Raw genomic sequence first — 7,642 nt, 5'->3', positions numbered from 1 at the left:
ATTTTTTAAGCATTTCACTTTAAAAGAATCTATGCTAATATAATTTTAATGAGTTTTATCCCTCTTAGCACTTGAAAAATATGAAATTAACAGGGATTTTTGTTGGTATATTTTTAAAGAGTTTTCTTTGAAATAAAATTTTATTGAGTATTTTGAGATTATTTTGTTTTGAATTTATTAATACATTGAAAAATACATTCCATATTAAAAAATAATTTATTAAGAATTATCATTATAAAAGGAAATATGAAAAATAAAAAATATTTTCTATAAATGTATTTATTTATAAAAAAATATTTCAAATTTCAAATTAAATTAAATTTTTTTAATTTTGTGTGATGGCCATCTGGGTGCAGCAGGTCATTGCCGGGAACAATTACATTTTCTCTAACTATTCTCCCTCGATCAGGGTGTGTGCTCGAGGTAGGAGGGGACAACAGACAGATATGGTAGTTATGAAGTTTAATGGCAGGGTACCACCCACTGCCCCCCACACACTGATGGTGATGGGTGCGGTGGCCTCCCACATGCAATCTGACAGAGGAGATGAGAGAAGTGGCAGGTATGGCTAGGACGGAGGAAGAGGTTAGGCGGCACAGACGAGGAGGTGAGGCAGCCAAGGCAGGATGGGTGACGCGACAAAGCAAGGTAGAGTGGGAATTTGAAGGAATTCAGGACAGTGAGAATAGTATTGTTACGATTGTGGGTGGACGGACAAGCACGGGAGCAAGCTAGTGGAGCTGTCATCGACAGTTTCAGCAAAGCATTCTCAGGTATGTATCTTGATCTTTCAAGCCCCTTACTATGGCAACTTTGTTGATTTATGGCTGGGGGGTTCAAGAGATGACAGGGGAGGGAAATTGGGGGGATGGTCGAGGAGACTAGTGAAAGTTGGGAGTGATGGTGATCTGGCTTGGGCAGGAGGTGAGAGCCATGAGCAATAACTAGGTTTGGGAATGAGAGGCCCCTCCTATGAGCGGGCGAGAAAGTCAGTATCCCAATGTAGGTGGTGAGGCTGAGGCTAAGCATGAGCGATGACCAAGGGAGGGGAAGAGGAGTGAGGCAGCTCTTCTGGGCAGAGGAGTGATGTAACAACACTCGGCAGAGGGGCAGGGGAAGGCACCACGACTGGGAGTGAGAGTGACCCGGCTTGATGGGCTGGCTATGAGAGCCATGAGCGTTAACTGGGTATGGCACCGTGAAACCATTCTTGTGTGTAGTCACAAGAAATTCTACTACCATGTGGGGGGTGAGGCAAACGAAAGGCATGAGCAAGAGTAAAGTGAGTGGCAGAGGAGTGGCGCAGTTACATTGGGCAGAGGAGTGGCACAACATTTCGGGTAGAGGGGTATGGGAAGACTCAACCTCGCAAGAAAACTCAGGAAAGGAAGGCATACCCGGGCATAGCCAATTTTGCTTGGCTGCATGAGGGGTGGGTCACCTATATCAAGCCAGAGAGGCATGAGACAATGTACCAAGAGCTAATTCATTTCGCTTGTGAACATGCAGGGAATAGAGGAGAGATGGCCCGACCTGCTCATGGAAGAGCACGCAACAAAAGGGGGAGGGAGTTGACTCGAGCAACAGACCCGAGCACTTCAGAACCAAGACGTGGGAGGAAAGTTGTAGAATGCCTCATTAGTGAAGCAGCGGCAGCCTACAAGGAAGGAACGAATGTAGGCATCTGCAAGCTACTGGATGAATGGGAGGGAAAAATAAAACAGGAGGATGAATTCGAAGAGGAGATGGAGAATTGGCGGGCAGTAATTCCGGATCCCGGGAATACTAGAGGCAGACTCACCCAGTTTAAACAAACCCTCTATCTATACTGGCTCATGAAGAGCCTTATGGGGAAGGCAATGGAACAAATTTCAGTGGAGATGGCTTTGACTCTCCACGACATGCCCAATTACAAAAAAGACTTGCAGACGATCCAATTCCAGCTGCACAAGCAGGACATCCGCCTAAACAGAATCCAAAGGGACATCCCATGATGGAGCTAGCTGACATGCATGGAGACTCAGCCAATGACCCGGCTCCGGTTGAGTCTGCCTCAGAAGGACAACAGGATTAGTCAGCTTCTTAGGCTTTTTTGTTTCTTGCGGGTATCATTTACTTTTAAAGATGCATGCTTATGATAGATAGACAAGTAGGCTCTTATCATGATACTAATACGTATATAGCTTGGTTAGAACCACTGATACTATATTGTTTTTGGATGGTTTATAATGAAGATAGGTAGCCAACAAACTTGGTTTCCCAATGGACAAGTTGAGGCTACCTATCTCATATATGTGGTGTAAACTTGCTTTTTATAAATAGAAAAAGGAAGTCTTGTCAAACTTAACAAAAAAATATTTAATTTTATATAAATATATTTATTTTATAACATTTGTACTTTAAATTTTAAATTATATTAAAGTTTGCCGATAAAAATATAGTTTAATTAGTGATAATTATGCTTAAAAAAATATTACATAAATTATAAGTTTCTAGAAATTCGAATCTAGAAACTTATAATTTATGTAATATTTTTTTAGCATAATTATCACTAATTAAACTATTTTTTATTGGCAAACTTTAATATAATTTAAAATTTAAAGTACAAATGTTATAAAATAAATATATTTATATAAAATTAAATATTTTTTTGTTAAGTGTGACAAGACTTAAATATTTTTTTGTTAAGTTATATATATAATTTTAATTTTGAAATTACATTAAAAATATTTGTCTAAAAATAATAGAAATTTCAAATATATATATATATATATATATATATATATATATATATATATTTTGGTTTCTTTTCAAAATTATATTAAATTTTTTTAATTATATATATAACTTTTAAAATTTAAAAGATTAAGAATTAAAATATTCTATATTAGATTTTATATATATATTTTTTTTATTAATTTTTTTTATTATCTATTATTTGTTTTTTATTTATAAGATAAAAAATAATCATAAAAATAAAAATATATAATTTAATATAATTAATTGTACTAGAAAAAAACTTTTTTAAAAATGGATGGATATAAAAATATTTGCTTTGATTTTTTTTTTATCCGTTCCCATATTTACTTTGATTTGTTCTTTTAGCCTCTAGATAAATCTATCGATTTATGGTAATTTTAATTTATTAGTCATCATGTGATACATTTCATCCATAGTTTAAGTGCAGTGTGCACCTTCTCTCCGAGTAACATATAGGAAAATGTACAAGAAAAAGAATGTAATAATTTATATATATATTATTTTATAATTAGTGATTAATGTATTAAAGTGATTTTGGAGTATGTCATGATATTATATAATTTTGAATGTTATGTTATATATATGGTATCAAATTGTTGAACATGTAATAATTTACATAAGATTTAAAGTATATTATTATATACATTTTTATTTATTTGTGCATTTTAAATAGGAAAAATGTAGTTTTGGTGTGTATAGTTTATTTTAGGGTAAGTTTTATTTTAGTAATGGGATATCTAGAAACTTTTGGAATTTATGTAGAACATTAAATGGTGTTATTTAGATTAAGATTTTGTAAAGATAGTATTTATTGTTTACCTGTTTTATACATTAAGAACTTTTTAATGAAGTAAATATGACTTTAATTAGAATTGATATGAGAAATTTATGCATTTTGTAGGTTGACCTATAGTTCTTACTAGCATAGTACTGAGTGGATGCCACATGAGTCCTCATTAATCATATTTGTGGAGCTAATTACATGTAGAACTCTAAGAAATTTATAGAGGGTCTAAAACACTAACCATAATAGCACTTAAGACATCTAAAAACCGTAGTTTGATCTTGAACATTTATGAAATTATGTTAAACATCACTCTACTTGACCATAAGCGTTGATATGATCCTCTTTGATCCTCCTTGTTATTCTCCTTTCTTCAACCTTGGCCATCGCCCTTGGTCAGGCATATTTTCCCTTGCTCCACACTCACACATGTAGCTTATTTGACCACAACCTACAACTCCTCCACTACCATTCTCTCACCTTGGCTTAAATTCACAGCCCCAAGCACCACTGCAACATGCTTTATTTATGTGATTTTGTTTTTTCTACATCTACTATTGTTTCCAAAACAATCTTTATTCATAGAACCCTAACCACCATAGTTCCATAGCTATGAAGCATACTAACACCATTTGTACCAATAATCCACCTTGCGACAACGAACCATCAACTTACCATCTTCACTAGGTAGCTCCATATCACCCTTAGGAGTGGGCTTCTTCTTTGCAGATTTTTTCTTTATGGGCAACACACTAGGGCCTCCCAAACTGACCTCATACCACAACAACTCCTTGTGGACCTCAAGTTCTTTCCTTTGTCACCCATCATAACCTCAGTGAGTAATCTTAGGATTTGGTTGCACTATGCAATTATGTCTAACCCAACCATCTTCTTCTCACCATGAGCATGACCATGACCAATACACATCTGAATCTCCAACACAAATTTTGTGATTTTTTTCTCGACTTGGCCTAGATATGTCACATTAGTCTCTCTTTAGTTTCCTATCTCTCACACTTGGCTAGTTGATGTAGTAAGGCACCAATACCAAGTTTTCCATCATAATTTATTCTCTTTGGTGACTCTCTCTAAATTTGATTCTCCTCTCTTTTTACTAGCTACGTATGACTATAATATCTCCATGCCTTCTAAAATAAAAGTAATCATCAACTTCCTCACCTTCTCCTTAGCGTGGCTCTAATACTAATTGTTAGAGATAAAAATATAAATGAAATAAACATACATAGCAAAGAAAACACATAAACCATGCACATCATGATTTACTCTTAAAAACTCAAGCGGAGAAAAACTAGACTAATAATATCAATATATTATCTTTTGGCTTAAATGCATCCAACCTAATCAACTTACTAGACTAATAATATCTATATATTATCTTTTGGCTTAAATGCATTCAACCTAATCAACTTTGTGGCCCATCTCAAGTGAGTTTTTTACTTGTTTAACTCAAAATGACTACAATATTGGAGAATCCTAATCCTTTTAAAGGCTTTAACGACATGCAACACCATAAACTTAATGCTACAAACCACCAATACCAAGTGTTGACTGTTGACCTAACAACATTCACCGTTTTATTGAGTTATGATTACTAACATATCTTGTATTGTGGTATTTGTTTTAACCTCTTTTAATTAAACCTAGACATAATTTAGTAATTTGAACATTTGACTAGTAATATTAAATAACATTTGCACCTGGTGTTGCAAAGGAAATGTCGTAAGGTATAGACTGGAGAGTAATGCATAGAGTGGGGAAGAATAACGACATGTGAATGGACATTGTAAACGAAGTGACCAGTGCATGTTTAATCAAAATATTGGGCAATTTTTTTCTATAACATAATTTTTAAACAACACTTTTCATTGTACATTTCAACTTTCTAAAAAAAAACTAACTAAATTGTAACGTTTATTCAAATTATTATCTTATTATTAACTATAAAAAAAACATAGATAAAGTAAACATACATATATTTTAAAAATATAGAACAAGATTCTTAACTTACCATCACAATCATAAATAATTAAATTAAAATCTTAAAACTCTATTACTTTTTATAATTAAATTAAAAATCTAGACCGTATATAAAAAAATTCACAACAAACCAAGTATATAAATTACTGTGATACACCGGTTACGCCAAGCTATTGAAATTTAATAGAGTAATTATTAAAGAAAAACAACATATTTATTTTTGAATAAAATTTTCTCACTCTTTAGTTTTTTAAATTTTAAAAACAAAGTTGCATAATCAAATGCATCACTCAATATAATTCGATAAATATATGACAATGAAAAACTTATTAAAAATAATGAATAGAAAATTCACTTAGATACGGAATGCATCTAGTGTGTGCTTACCACTATATTCACGTTACTGAATTATTAGATCTAGTTATCTTCTGATATGCCATGTTTGTGGTCTTTGAGTTCGCCATTCAACAAATGTGTTTAAGCAGATTGGAAAGGAAGTTTCCACTGTACTTTCTGTAAAGTAGCTGCAAAACAATAGAAATACACATGCCAAATACAAATGAAACTATTCGGATCCAGATTGCAAATAAATGCATTTGCAAATTTCGTAAATAAAAGACTAAAAGAAAATATACCTGGGAAATAAAATACAAAGTTGAAACAAGAGCTAACTGAAGAATAATTGGCATGTTTGAGGTATAGAATAACTTGATAGGATATGACCCCTGCTACCCACATGCATTCTTTGACCTCACAGGGAAAACAACACGAAAACCTTGGAAGTATATTACAACGAGAAAAACCAAAACTGTGGTAAGCAGGTTGGTGACATTTGGTAGATTCTGCCTACAAAAAGCTTCTCGCAGAGCCCTAACCTTGTCAGTTCTGGTTATCAACAAATGCCAGAACAATCCAATGACAACTCCCTCAAACTCTGCACCTCGTCCACTATTAATTGTTGTAGGACTAAATGCCTTCCATATTATGCTCTCATTGCAATTGCACAAGAGAAAAATCAAATTATGAAGATTTACACAGAAACCAAACCAAATGGTTACTGAACTTTTACCAATACCGCCACCTACAAGTTCTTTAGAAAGAGAGAACAAAATAAGAGTGAAAGGAAAGAAATATTTTGTATTTGATAACAACAATTTATGAGCTGGCAACACAGTACGACATTGACTACAATGTGATGTGATAAAAAAAAAGGCTCAGAATATTCAACGACCCAGTTGCAATTCTGAAAGAATGGGTTGGGGTTTCCAAATGAACTCACAGATGACCCACAACTGCTATATCTGGAGACTTAAGAAGAAATCACAAAACTAGTGGATCATCATAAAACTCCAAATCAATGTCATGAAATTAAAAAATAGCAACAATACTTATAGTAATGCCCGATCTTCACGAACACTATTATCCACCTCGATTATCTTGGATCCTGCCAAAAGTTGCATTACTAGGCCCGAGGTAACAATTGGGGTGATACCAAGTTCCATAACAGTTCCCCGATTAGAAGCCAGAATTACACGCATCCAATAGAATGGATCTGCACTGGTTTCTGAATGTATCCCATATAGAGGCAACTGACTGCATACGATAAAGATGAAAAGGGAGATTACAGTGTAAAGAACCTTCTCCCTAAAGGGTACTTTTCTTTCAGTTGTCTGGACTTCTGGTAAGATTGAAAGAAATGGTCTCACAAGATGCAGCACATGAAACCCACCGCTTGGCATTTTTCCTTCTCCAAAGAACAGTCCAAATTAACAAACTGTTGTCATGTAATAACATAGTTACGATGCGATGCCAGATCCCTCTCAAAAAAATACCCAAGAAGATTACATTCTATAACCATTGCAGTATTTACTATTAATAAAAGCAACTTATGATTAACTGAAATAGACAAAATGCTCTGAAACTATAACGCTAATGTTGTCTCAGACTCGTAGTAAAGTTTAAACCATTTAATTTAATAATCATGTCATAGTAATCTTCCAGAGTGGCAATGTAGAGAATTTTATGAACAGTGACAGCCCCCATGGGATTTAGCACTTTCAAACAGATTACAGATTCGTTATCCTCCAAATAAGATTAGAT

General features: G+C 34.0%; 1 pseudogene; it reads right to left on the bottom strand.

Moving 5' to 3' along the window:
* Positions 1 to 6,006: 6,006 nt before the first annotated feature.
* On the bottom strand, positions 6,007 to 7,281 carry LOC149249323 (uncharacterized; annotated as a pseudogene).
* Between the last annotated feature and the right edge of the window lie 361 nt (positions 7,282 to 7,642).

Source organism: Pinus tabuliformis, chromosome 7 (genome assembly GCF_031772625.1).
Source record: "Pinus tabuliformis cultivar Carrire ecotype Pingquan chromosome 7, CPIR1, whole genome shotgun sequence".
Lineage (NCBI taxonomy): Eukaryota > Viridiplantae > Streptophyta > Pinopsida > Pinales > Pinaceae > Pinus > Pinus tabuliformis.
The sequence above is the reverse complement of the archived record's forward strand: the minus strand, read 5'-3'. Positions and strand labels throughout refer to the sequence as shown.